General features: G+C 49.9%; 1 protein-coding gene across 1 annotated transcript in view; it reads right to left on the bottom strand.

Annotated features, from left to right (window-relative positions):
* The window catches only part of FAM227B (family with sequence similarity 227 member B), a 3,353,280-nt gene that overhangs the window by 1,256,755 nt on the left and 2,082,210 nt on the right, over nucleotides 1-14,315 (bottom strand). The gene's annotated exons all lie outside the window — the stretch shown is intronic.

The raw sequence follows: 14,315 nt of genomic DNA on the forward strand, positions 1-14,315 counted from the left end.
GTTCTGTGCCGGGTGAGCTTGGGTCCCGTCTCGGAGAGGGACAGGGGATGGGGGCCGCCCCCGGTCCCCGGTCCCTCGCGCGTCAGTTGGGCCTTACCCGGGGGGAAGGGGCCCACCGAAGTCCCGTTCCTAAACCCGAGTGCCCCATGCGGCTGTGGACCGCTCCACCGGCCGGGGCACGTCAGGGCAGGGCCGGGCCCTGTGCCTACGGTGCGTGCTCGCAGGAGGTGGGCAGAGGGCTTCGAGCTGGCGCCGTCGGTCGCTCGGGCCGCTCCGCCATTAAGGATCCTTCCACAGGTTCACCTACGGAAACCTTGTTACGACTTTTACTTCCTCTAGATAGTCAAGTTTGATCGTCTTCTCGGCGCTCCGCCAGGGCCGTTGCCGACCCCGGCGCGGCCGATCCGAGAACCTCACTAAACCATCCAATCGGTAGTAGCGACGGGCGGTGTGTACAAAGGGCAGGGACTTAATCAACGCAAGCTTATGACCCGCACTTACTGGGAATTCCTCGTTCATGGGAAATAATTGCGATCCCTAATCCCTATCACGAACGGGGTTCAGCGGGTTACCCGCACCTGTCGGCGAAGGGTAGACACATGCTGATCCGTTCAGTGTAGCGCGCGTGCAGCCCCGGACATCTAAGGGCATCACAGACCTGTTATTGCTCGATCTCGTGTGGCTGAACACCCTTTGTCCCTCTAAGAAGTTGGACGCCGACCGCTGGGGGTCGCGTAACTAGTTAGTGTGAGAAGTTGGCCTGATATATGATGTCACTAGTTCTAGTGTACACCTTGTATCAGTCCAAACAACCCTTATGGTGATTGGTTGTAATGTCAACCTTATAGACCAGCTATCCTAGTGGTAGCATGGACAAGAGCAGTCTTAGGCTAAACTCTGTATGGCATGTGAAGCCAGCTGTTATACCATTTGCAACCCCTTGAATACCAAATGAAAGGACACCACAACAGCTATATTATAAAAATAGAATGTATTTATTCTAGTCAAAATACCCTCAGCACTCTTTATGAGATTCGAGGTGAGTACAACACAGTCTTATTTAAGCATACATAATTCACACAGGTAAGTAATACAGTTAGGCCCTAGGGGCCACGCAAACCATATACTAAGTAAGTGGTATAAGAACCACTGTCACGAACACAGGTTAGGCCTAGGTCTAGGGAATCACTGGGGCTACACTATCCTATCAGTTGCTAGGTTGTGGGAGGCCCACGGGATTCAGGTGCAGAGTGGAAACACTCACGCGTAATGCGTTAAAGTCGATAGAAATAGTAGTATTTAGAAATCAAGAGTTTTAGGACACTTCGGAAGAAACTAGGAGTTAGAGACTTGGAAACTAGACACTAGGATAGTCAATACCCTTGTGAGCACCGGAGTACTCAAGTTACCTAGCCCACGGGCTGCGGGTGCATAGGTGTGAACTTGCGTCGGGTTTCGTCGTCGACTCCTATGGATGCCTGAAGAAAAGATGCTGACAGGCATTCAGTGAAGAGTGTCTGGTGGATTCCAAGGATGGAATCAAGAAGAAGGATACCTGCAAGCAGAGGGGACAGAGTCTAGGTCACCAGCCAGGGGCCGGGAAGGAACCAGGAAGGAACCAGGCGATGTTGTGAAGATGCAGGTGAAGAGGGGAAGCTTGTCGCAGCAGCCACGGGTACCAGGAGGCGTCGAGGATGACCAGAACCAGGAGGCGAGCTGTCCCACAAGGGCTTTTGCTGTCGGCTGCGTCGATGTCGAGTTGGGACGCAACAAGCCTTGGCAAGTGCAACCCACGCAGAATGAAGGATTCGCTTCTGTTGCAGACCAGGAAGGCCTGAGGTGCTTCTCTTTCACAGGGAAGCAAGGGCCAGTCTGGAGGAGCCAAACCAGTGGTGGAAAGTCAAAGGTTCGTCGTCGCAGAGGTCACTAGCCAACGGGCAAGCAACCGGACAGATGCGTTGAGCAGGAAAATGCAGAAGGGCCCCATGCAGAACTCGTTGAGAGTGGAGGGCTGCTCTTCGGTGCAGATGGTGCTCGGGGTTGAGGCTTCTCACTCCCCAGAGCACAACTTCGAGGATGCCTCAGAAGCTGCTCTGGAAGCAAGTGGCCAATTTTCCCAGGTAGCCGGTCCCACGTCTCTCGTCCCCTCCACGGATCTCAGCTTTGCTGTGGATGTGGATCAGGGTCAGAGAAGTCTGGAAGTCAAGGCACTGGTTGGGCTCCGCAGTCGGTTCCTCATAGAACTTCGGGCAAAGCAAATGGCAGGTCGCTTCATGGTGCCTGTTTGCACAGGGTGACCACTCCTTGGCCACAAGGGAGATTCTTCAGTCTTCTTCCGTAGTCGAATGTCGAAGGTCCAGAGTTTCTGTTCAAGTTTCAGTTATCAGGATAATCCAAAGTCCTAGGGACTCAGCTCCCACTCTTATACTAATCTGGGGGGCTGGGTTACCTGCTAGGTCCCTCCTATGGGTGGAACCAGGGAGGGGGATGGTTACACCCCCTTCCCTTTGTCCGGTTTCGCGCCAGGACTGGGGCTGGAGTGCCCCAGCACCGGTTTGAACTGGACTATGCATGGGACACCTTGTGTGCCCCAGGCAGTGTCTCGTTTCATTCATCCCTCCCTGCCCCAATACACTAAGGCCTGTCTAGGGTGGTGCTAGCACCTCCCAAGGCAGGAAACCTATTGTCCAAGCCTCCCTCGCTGGAAGGACTCCCAGCAGCAGGAGGTCAGACTTGTGTCTGTGGCAGCAGCATCCATTTTGTGATGCTGGGGCTCTGGTTAACTTTAACCGGGTAGTAGGTCTTCAACATGTCTTCTCCCTCTAGAAGGGAGGAATACTATCCTCACCGCCAGAAAAGGTGTGGGGTAGTATTCCAAAGTGTTAGACACCTTACATGACATGTTTTGATAAAGCCAAACCATAGTTACCATAACCGCGAGGATTATAAGGCACTTTAAGAGTATATGGTAGGCGATGTCATAAAACTGCTATAAGGACATGGTTCCGAAAGCTGCAGACAGGCTCAGCTCATGCTAGAGCACCATCTCACATGTTACCAAGCACTCTGCCTTCAGGATTGTTAAGGCCTGCCATAGGAATGACTGATAGGTTACCCATGTGTCTATATATAAGGTAGGTATAGGGATACTACACCTAAGCAAGGGGTGATTACACAACCTTGCCCCAGCTGAGTGATCAGCCAGTTGTGTCATAAAGGAAGGCCAGCCAGGGGTGGCATAATACATGCTGCAGCCCCTGGTAGGTCTAGGGTACACCTATGCCCTGGGTACCTAAGGTACACTGTACAGGGCCCTAGAAGGCGATCCTTATCAATTGGGTTATGTACCTAAAGTACATAGTGTGAATTTAGAGAGAGAACAGCTGGGCTGTGGGTCTGATTAGCAGGCCCACAACCACATCTAAGTCGAAAACCAGTGAAGAAAAAGCAAAAAGTGGGGGTGAACATAGAAAGCAGACCCTACTCTCCTACACAACCCCCCCCCCCAAACTTTGGGACATTAAACTAACCTTGACCAGTTGAGTCTTCATGTTCTAAGTGGAAATATCTGGAGAGTCCAGCTGCATTGGCATGGTCAGTCCCAGGTCTATGTTCCACTGTGAAGTCCATCCCCTGTAGGGAAATGGACCACCTAAGAAGTTTGGGATTTTCACCCTTCATCTGATTTAGCCACAAGAGGGGCTTATGGTCTGTCTGAATTTTGAAGTGAGTGCCAAACAGGTATGGCCTCAGCTTCTTCAGGGCCCAAACCACAGCAAAGGCCTCCCTCTCAATAGCTGACCAACGTTTCTCTCTAGGGGTCAGCCTTCTACTAATAAAAGCAATGGGCTGGTCTTGACCATCTATATTCAGTTGTGAAAGAACTGCTCCCACACCCAACTCAGAAGCATCTGTCTGGACAATGAACTCTTTGGAGTAGTCTGGACTTTTCAGAATAGGTGCAGTGCACATGGCCTGCTTCAGGTCATCAAATGCCTTCTGACAGCTTACTGTCCACTGAACTTTCTTTGGCATCTTCTTAGAGGTCAAGTCATTAAGTGGTGTCACAATGGATCCATAGTTCTTAACAAACTTTCTGTAGTACCCAGTCAGGCCCAAGAAAGCTCTGATCTGAGTCTGGGTAATTGGAGGAGTCCAGATCTTTATAGTCTGGACCTTGCTCTCCAGTGGTTGAACCTGACCCCCACCTACTAGGTGGCCCAGGTACACAACCTTGCTCTGCCCTATCTGGCACTTTGTGGCCTTGATACTGAGGCCTGCCTTTTGCAGGGCCTCTAAAACATTCCTCAGGTGGACCAGGTGATCCTCCCAGGTGGAGCTAAAGACAGCAATATCATCAAGATAAGCTGCACAGTAGTCATCCAGGCGTGTAAGGTCTTGATTCACCAACCTTTGGAAAGTGGCAGGTGCATTCTTCAAGCCAAAGGGCATTACCACAAATTGATAATGTCCTCCAGGGGTTGAGAATGCAGTTTTGGCCTTTGCACTCTCAGCTAGTCTAATTTGCCAGTAGCCTGCTGTCAGGTCAAATGTACTCAAAAACTTGGCAGCTGCCAATCTGTCAATGAGCTCATCTGCCCTAGGTATTGGGTGGGCATCTGTCCTAGTGACAGCATTGAGACCTCTGTAATCCACGCAAAACCTCATCTCTCTCTTACTATCTTGGGTGTGAGGTTTTGGCACAAGAACTACAGGACTAGCCCAAGGGCTCTCTGAAGGTTCAATGACTCCCAGCTCCAACATCTTTTGTACCTCAATCTTTATGCAGTCCCTGACATGGTCAGGTTGCCTGTAGATTTTACTCTTCACAGGCAGACTGTCACCAGTGTCCACCTCATGGGTGCACCAGTTTGTCTGACTTGGGGTCAGAGAGAACATATGTCTGTAGGCCTGTAGAACTTGTCTGCAGTCCTGTTGCTGATGGTCAGTGAGGCTGTCAGAAAAGACCACACCATCAACTGAACCATCATCAGGGTTCTGAGTCAGCAGGTCTGGGAGAGGGTCACTCTCTTCCTCCTGCCCCTCATCTGTAGCCATTAGTAAGCCCATGTCTGCCCTGTCAAATATGCATTTAACCTATTGACATGAAGCACCCTGTGGGGGCTTCTGGGAGTCCCAAGGTCCACCAAGTAGGTGACTTCTCCATTCTGTTCAACAATAGTGTGGAGTCCAGACCATTTGTCCTGGAGTGCTGCTGGGGCCACTGGCTCCAACACCCACACTTTCTGTCCTGGCTGGTACACAGTCAGCACAGCCTTTTGGTCATGCCAAGCTTTTTGGGGTTCTTGGCTTGCCTCAAGGTTTTTAGAAGCCTTCTTCATATACTCTGCCATCCTGGAGCGGAGGCCAAGTACATAATCCACTATGTCCAGTTTGGGTTGTCTGAGAGGTCTCTCCCATCCTTCCCTTACTAGACACAGGGGTCCCCTTACAGGATGCCCAAACAAAAGCTCAAAAGGGCTGTAGCCAACCCCCTTTTGTGGGACCTCTCTGTAAGCAAACAGAAGGCAGGGTAAAAGGATGTCCCATCTTCCCCTAAGCTTGTCTGGTAAACCTTTTATCATCCCTTTTAGGGTCTTGTTGAATCTTTCCACAAGCCCATTGCATTGTGGGTGATAGGGTGTAGTGAATTTGTAGTTCACACCACACTCCTTCCACATTGCAGTTAAATATCCTGACATGAAGTTGGCACCTCTGTCAGAGACGACCTCCGTTGGAAAACCCACTCTGGAGAATACTCCAAGTAGGGCCCTTGCCACAACAGGAGCTGTTGTGGTCCTTAGGGGTATAGCTTCTGGATACCTGGTGGCATGGTCACTATCACCAGTATGAATCTGTGCCCAGATGCTGTTTGGGGGTCCATTGGTCCTACAATGTCTATCCCCACTCTCTCAAAGGGAACCCCCACCACAGGTAGTGGTATGAGGGGGGCATTTGTGGTGCCACCTGATTTGCCACTGGTTTGGCAGGTGACACAGGAGCGACAAAACTCCTTGGTATCTTCTGACATGTGAGGCCAGTGAAAGTGAGGGACAAGTCTGTCCCAGGTCTTATTCTGGCCTAAGTGTCCTGCAAGGGGAATATCATGGGCCAAGGTAAGAAGGAAGCCTCTGAAACTCAGTGGTATGACCAACCTCCTGGACGCACCAGGATTGGGGTCTCTAGCCTCTGAGTACAGCAGCCCTTCATCCCAATACACTCTATGGGTACCCTGAGCATTCCCTGCAGCCTCAACAGCAGCCTGCTGTCTGAGGGGTTCAAGAGAAGGACAGTCTAATTGGGCCTGCCTCAGATCTGCCCTTGAAGGTCCCCCTGTCCCAAGAAACTCAACCTGGTCAGGTTCCAGTTCTTCTAGGACAGTTCCTTCAGGGCTCTCAGAATCATCCTCCTGTGAGGGCTGACTCTCTACCCGAGGCAGGGGGGAAGGCACAGCCTTAACCCTACTGCACTTTCTCTTGGGTTGTGTCTGGTCCATTGTCCCAGGATCCAGCTCTTGTTCAGTGTTGCACTTTTTGGCCTGTGACCTGGTCACAGCAAGGACATGTGCCTCTATTCCCAGCATTTCTGCATGGGTCCTATACTCCACTTCAGCCCACACTGAAGTTTCAAGGTCATTTCCCAACAGACACTCTACAGGAAGATCTGAACTCACCACAACTTTCTTGAGGCCAGTTACCCCTCCCCAGGAGAAGTTAACAATTGCCACACTATGGGAGGTAGTGGCATTGCTAGCGTTGGTCACTAGGTAATTCTCACCTAGCATGATCTGTCCAGGGTCCACAAAGGCAGGTGTCACCATTGTGACACTAGCACCTGTGTCCCTGTAGGCCTGAGTCATTCTTTGGTTGATCAAAGGAGTCTGTCTGTACTTGCCCAGGTTACTGGGACCCACAGTAGAGGACAAAGCTATGTACCCATCACAGATCAGAACAGCCTGAGTGGGTATTCTGACTAGGCCAGAATCCACTTCAGTTCCCAGGGTTAACCCTATTACACCCTTTTGCTGGGAACCACCACTTACAGCTGGACTAGGGGGTACAGTTGCCTTAGGGGCAATGGTGGTTGGGGGCTTGTCCTTTTTGCTGCATTCACTAAACCAATGGGAGTTGGACTTACAATAGTTACACCAAGGTTTCTTTTGGCCATCTTTCTTTTTATCCTTTTTGGGACCACCCTCCCCCTGAGCCTTTTGGGGGCCTGGTGAAGACTTCTGGTCTTTTGATTTGTGTTCATTACCCTTCTGGTCTGCCTTTTTCTGATCACCGCCTTGGTTCTGGTTTTTCTGCTTAACTCTAGTCCTGACCCACCTATCTGCCTTCTTTCCCAATTCCTGGGGAGAAGTTAGGTCAGAGTCAATCAAGTGTTGATGCAGCAGCTGGTTTTGACAGTTGTTAAGGATTTGTTCTCTCATGATCAAATTATACAATCCTGTATAGGCCTCAACCTTACTACCCAATAACCAGCCTTCCAAAGCCTTAGTGGCACAATCTACAAAGTCAGTCCAGTCCTGAGTCTGTGTCTTCTGGGTATCCCTGAACAACAACCTGTATTGTTCAGTGGTTAGGCCAAACCCATCAATCAGAGCACTCTTCAGGACAGTGTAATTGTCAGCATCCTCATCACTAACTGTGAGGAGCTTGTCTCTACCTTTCTCAGAGAAGGAGAGCCACAAGATAGCGGCCCACTGACTTTGGGGTACCTGCTGTACTTTGCAAGCCCTCTCCAAAGCAGTTATCCATTTGTAGATGTCATCTCCACACTTGTAGGGAGGGACAATCTTGCTCAGGTTTCTATTATCATAGGCCCTGTCTCTATCCTTAGGGATATTGCTGCCACCAGTGGGTCCTAGCCTACTTAACGTTTGCTCTCTGGCCAGAGCAAGTCTCTCTTTGGCAAGGGCAAGTTCTTCCCTTTCAATCCTCAGATTAACTTCCCTCATTCTGGCATGAGGCTCTTTTCTCTGTGGAGAAGTCATTCCCCTGTGAGAAGAGGCATTGGAGCTATTAGAGACATGGGAGTGGATAGATTCCCTTGAAGGGGATCTTCCTCTCCTGCTTCTCTGGTTAAGTCCACTTGAGGGTCTGAATGGAGGGACCCCATTCAGACTCCCATATAGGCTTAAGTTAGCCTGGCTAAGTCTCCTAACTTGGACCTGGCTGTCTACCTCATCTTCCGAAGTCCCTGCTGACTCTTCTTGATCAGTATTGTGAGGGGAATCTTCTGTGGAGGGTAGACCCTCTTTGGTACCTAAGGCACCATCCTGGGAGGCTCTCTGAGCATCATACTCTTCTAAGATCGCCACTAGACAAATGAGGGTAGGGTTTGAACCCTGTTTTAACTTTCTGGAGGTACACAATTGTCTCATCTCCTGAAAAGTTAGGGTATCATATCTAGAGGGTATCTTTCTAGGATATCCCCCTTCTGAGAGAGAATCAACTTGATCTCCTCTCAGAGACATGATCTAGTGAGGGTGTGGTGTGTGCACCTACCTACACTAGTTGTATCTACTAAAACCTCTCTAGTAGTTGTAGTCAGGGTGTGCTAGGCCCTTCAACCTACAACAACTAATTTCAGTAGAACTTAAGTATTTATAAGCTATGTTATATGTACCTTACAAATATCCTTGTGATCTTTCAATTTGATATCTCAAGATTGCAATGGTATCACAACAGCAAGCTCAGATCCCAACCGCTGCTCACCAATGTGAGAAGTTGGCCTGATATATGATGTCACTAGTTCTAGTGCACACCTTGTATCAGTCCAAACAACCCTTATAGTGATTGGTTTTAAAGTCAACCTTATAGACCAGCTATCCTAGTGGTAGCATGGACAAGAGCAGTCTTAGGCTAAACTCTGTATGGCATGTGAAGCCAGCTGTTATACCATTTGCAACCCCTTGAATACCAAATGAAAGGACACCACAACAGATATATTATAAAAATAGAATGTATTTATTCTAGTCATAATACCCTCGGCACTCTTTATGAGATTCGAGGTGAGTACAACACAGTCTTATTTAAGCATACATAAGTCACACAGGTAAGTAATACAGTTAGGCCCTAGGGGCCACGCAAACCATATACTAAGTAAGTGGTATAAGAACCACTGTCACGAACACAGGTTCGGCCTAGGCCTAGGGAATCGCTGGGGCTACATTATCCTATCAGTTGCTAGGCAGTGGGAGGCCCACGGGATTCAGGTGCAGAGTGGAAACACTCACGCGTAATGCGTTAAAGTCGATAGAAATAGTAGTATTTAGAAATCAAGAGTTTTAGGACACTTCGGAAGGAACTAGGAGTTAGAGACTTGGAAACTAGACACTAGGATAGTCAATACCCTTGTGAGCACCGGAGTACTCAAGTTACCTAGCCCACGGGCTGCGGGTGCATAGGTGTGAACTTGCGTCGGGTTTCGTCTTCGACTCCTATGGATGCCTGAAGAAAAGATGCTGACAGGCAGTCAGTGAAGAGTGTCCGGTGGATTCCAAGGATGGAATCAAGAAGAAGGATACCTGCAAACAGAGGGGACAGAGTCTAGGTCACCAGCCAGGAGCCGGGAAGGAACCAGGAAGGAACCAGGCGATGTCGTGAAGATGCAGGTGAAGAGGGGAAGCTTGTCGTAGCAGCCACGGGTACCAGGAGGTGTCGAGGATGACCAGAACCAGGAGGCGAGCTGTCCCACAAGGGCTCTTGCTGTCGGCGGCGTCGATGTCGAGTTAGGACACAACAAGCCTTGGCAAGCGCAACCCACGCAGAATGAAGGATTCGCTTCTGTTGCAGACCAGGAAGGCCTGAGGTGCTTCTCTTTCACAGGGAAGCAAGGGCCAGTCTGGAGGAGCCAAACCAGTGGTGGAAAGTCAAAGGTTCGTCGTCGCAGAGGTCACTAGCCAACGGGCAAGCAATCGGACAGACGCGTCGAGCAGGAAAATGCAGAAGGGCCCCACGCAGAACTCGTGGAGTGTGGTGGGCTGCTCTTCGGTGTAGATGGTGCTCGTGATTGGGGCTTCTCAGTCCCCAGAGCACAACTTTGAGGATGCCTCAGAAGCTGCGCTGGAAGCAAGTAGCCAATTTTCCCAGGTAGCCGGTCCCACGTCTCTCGTCCCCTCCATGGATCTCAGCATTGCTGTGGATGTGGATCAGGGTCGTAGAAGTCTGGAAGTCAAGGCACTGGTCGGGCTCCGCAGTTGGTTCCTCATAGAACTTCGGGCAAAGCAAACGGCAGGTCACTTGATGGTGCCTGTTTGCACAGGGTGGCTACTCCTTGGCCACAAGGGAGATTCTTCAGTCTTCTTCCGTAGTCGAATGTCGAAGTTCCAGAGCTTCTGTTCAAGTTTCAGTTATCAGGATAATCCAAAGTCCTAGGGACTCAGCTCCCACTCTTATACTAATCTGGGGGGCTGGGTTACCTGCTAGGTCCCTCCTATGGGTGGGACCAGGGAGGGGGGTGGTTACACCCCCTTCCCTTTGTCCGGTTTAGCGCCAGGACTGGGGCTGGAGTGCCCCAGCACCGGTTTGAACTGGACTATGCATGGGACACCTTGTGTGCCCCAGGCAGTGTCTCGTTTCATTCATCCCTCCCTGCCCCAATACACTAAGGCCTGTCTAGGGTGGTGCTAGCACCTCCCAAGGCAGGAAACCTATTGTCCAAGCCTCCCTCACTGGAAGGACTCCCAGCAGCAGGAGGTCAGACTTGTGTCTGTGGCAGCAGCATCCATTTTGTGATGCTGGGGCTCTGGTTAACTTTAACCGGGTAGTAGGTTTTCAACATGTCTTCTCCCTCTAGAAGGGAGGAATACTATCCTCACCGCCAGAAATGGTGTGGGGGTAGTATTCCAAAGTGTTAGACACCTTACACGACATGTTTTGATAAAGCCAAACCATAGTTACCATAACCGCAAGGATTATAAGGCACTTTAAGTGTATATGGTAGGCGATATCATAGAACAGCTATAAGGACATGGTTTCGAAAGCTGCAGACAGGCTCAGCTCATGCTAGAGCACCATCTCACATGTTACCAAGCACTCTGCCTTCAGGATTGTTAAGGCCTGCCATAGGAGTGACTGATAGGTTACCCATGTGTCTATATCTAAGGTAGGTATAGGGATACTACACCTAAGCAAGGGGTGATTACACAACCTTGCCCCAGCTGAGTGATCAGCCAGTTGTGTCATAATGGAAGGCCAGCCAGGGGTGGCATAATACATGCTGCAGCCCTGGTAGGTCTAGGGTACACCTATGCCCTGGGTACCTAAGGTACACTGTACAGGGCCCTAGAAGGCGATCCTTACCAATTGGGTTATGTACCTAAAGTACATAGTGGGAATTTAGAGAGAGAACAGCTGGGCTGTGGGTCTGATTAGCAGGCCCACAGCCACATCTAAGTCGAAAACCAGTGAAGCAAAAGCAAAAAGTGGGGGTGAACATAGAAAGCAGACCCTACTCTCCTACACAACCCCCCCCCCCCCCCCAAACTTAGGGACATTAAACTAACCTTGACCAGTTGAGTCTTCATGTTCTAAGTGGAAATATCTGGAGAGTCCATCTGCATTGGCATGGTCAGTCCCAGGTCTATGTTCCACTGTGAAATCCATCCCCTGTAGGGAAATGGACCACCTAAGAAGTTTGGGATTTTCACCCTTCATCTGATTTAGCCACAAGAGGGGCTTATGGTCTGTCTGAATTTTGAAGTGAGTGCCAAACAGGTATGGCCTCAGCTTCTTCAGTGCCCAAACCACAGCAAAGGCCTCCCTCTCAATAGCTGACCAACGTTTCTCTCTAGGGGTCAGCCTTCTACTAATAAAACCAATGGGCTGGTCTTGACCATCTATATTCAGTTGTGAAAGAACAGCTCCCACATCCAACTCAGAAGCATCTATCTGGAGAATGAACTCTTTGGAGTAGTCTGGACTTTTCAGAATAGGTGCAGCGCACATGGCCTGCTTCAGGTCATCAAATGCCTTCTGACAGCTTACTGTCCACTGAACTTTCTTTGGCATCTTCTTAGAGGTCAAGTTATTAAGTGGTGTCACAATGGACCCATAGTTCTTAACAAACTTTCTGTAGTACCCAGTCAGGCCCAAGAAAGCTCTGACCTGAGTCTGGGTTATTGGAGGAGTTCAGTTCTTTATGGTCTGGATCTTGCTCTCCAGTGGTTGAACCTGACCCCCACTTTGCAGTGCCTACGGCCGATTTTTAAATTTTTCGATGCGACTACCAGACAAATAATAGTCCAAGCCATGGTCCTCACCAGACTGGACTATGCCAGCTCACTCCTGCTGGGAGTGAACCAGGCAGAGCTAGCTCGCCTCCAGCGTGTCCAAAATGCGGCAGCCAGGATGTTGGTTGGCCTCCCTAAATTTTGCTCAGCGCGACGCACTATCCAAGATCTCCACTGGCTGCCAGTAGGGCATAGGATCAAGTTTAAGGCTCTCTGCCTGACTTTTAAAATCCTTAAATTGGCCTCTCCTCCTATCCTTGCCCAGACTATCTCTTATTATATCCCTTTCAGAGCTCTCCGGTCATCAGGGCAAAATCTTGCCATTGTCCCACGCTACAAAAGAACAAGAATAGGCGGACGCTCCTTTGCAGTGTTGGCGGCCTCTCTCTGGAACACTCTGCCTACCTCACTCCGTTCTATTCCCGATCTGCTCCTGTTTAGGAAGGCATTGAAAACCTTCCTATTCTCCACAGTCTAACTCTCTGCTGATCTGGTCTTCTCAATGTATGTTGTGTTTGTCACCATCTCTTTAGCGCCGGGACGCCTCTTGGCTGCGGCATCTGTGCGCTTTATAAAAATGATATAACCTAACATAACATAACCTACTAGGTGGCCCAGGTACACAACCTTGCTCTGCCCTATCTGGCACTTTGTGGCCTTGATAGTGAGGCCTGCCTTTTGCAGGGCCTCTAAAACATTCCTCAGGTGGACCAGGTGATCCTCCCAGGTGGAGCTAAAGACGGCAATATCATCAAGATAAGCTGCACAGTAGTCATCCAGGCGTGTAAGGTCTTGATTCACTAACCTTTGGAAAGTGACAGGTGCATTCTTCAAGCCAAAGGGCATTACCACAAATTGATAATGTCCTCCAGGGGTTGAGAATGCAGTTTTGGCCTTTGCACTCTCAGCTAGTCTGATTTGCCAGTAGCCTGCTGTCAGGTCAAATGTACTCAAAAACTTGGCAGCTGCCAATCTGTCAATGAGCTCATCTGCCCTAGGTATTGGGTGGACATCTGTCCTAGTGACAGCATTGAGACCTCTGTAATCCACGCAAAACCTCATCTCTCTCTTACCATCTTGGGTGTGAGGTTTTGGCACAAGAACTACAGGACTAGCCCAAGGGCTCTCTGAAGGTTCAATGACTCCCAGCTCCAACATCTTTTGTACCTCAATCTTTATGCAGTTCCTGACATGGTCAGGTTGCCTGTAGATTTTACTCTTCACAGGCAGACTGTCACCAGTGTCCACCTCATGGGTGCACCAGTTTGTCTGACTTGGGGTCAGAGAGAACATATGTCTGTAGGCCTGTAGAACTTGTCTGCAGTCCTGTTGCTGATGGTCAGTGAGGCTGTCAGAAAAGACCACACCATCAACTGAACCATCATCAGGGTTCTGAGTCAGCAGGTCTGGGAGAGGGTCACTCTCTTCCTCCTGCCCCTCATATGTAGCCATGAGTAAGCCCATGTCTGCCCTGTCAACATATGCCTTTAACCTATTGACATGAAGCACCCTGTGGGGGCTTCTGGGAGTCCCAAGGTCCACCAAGTAGGTGACTTCTCCATTCTGTTCAACAATAGTGTGGGGTCCAGACCATTTGTCCTGGAGTGCTGCTGGGGCCACTGGCTCCAACACCCACACTTTCTGTCCTGGCGGGTACACAGTCAGCACAGCCTTTTGGTCATGCCAAGCTTTTTGGGGTTCTTGGCTTGCCTCAAGGTTTTTAGAAGCGTTCTTCATATACTCTGCCATCCTGGAGCGGAGGCCAAGTACATAATCCACTATGTCCAGTTTGGGTTGTCTGAGAGGTCTCTCCCATCCTTCCCTTACTAGACACAGGGGTCCCCTTACAGGATGCCCAAACAAAAGCTCAAAGGGGCTGTAGCCAACCCCCTTTTGTGGGACCTCTCTGTAAGCAAACAGAAGGCAGGGTAAAAGGATGTCCCATCTTCGCCTAAGCTTGTCTGGTAAACCTTTTATCATCCCTTTTAGGGTCTTGTTGAATCTTTCCACAAGCCCATTGCATTGTGGGTGATAGGGTGTAGTGAATTTGTAGTTTACACCACACTCCTTCCACATT

This window comes from Triturus cristatus, chromosome 3_1 (assembly GCF_964204655.1).
Source record: "Triturus cristatus chromosome 3_1, aTriCri1.1, whole genome shotgun sequence".
Lineage (NCBI taxonomy): Eukaryota > Metazoa > Chordata > Amphibia > Caudata > Salamandridae > Triturus > Triturus cristatus.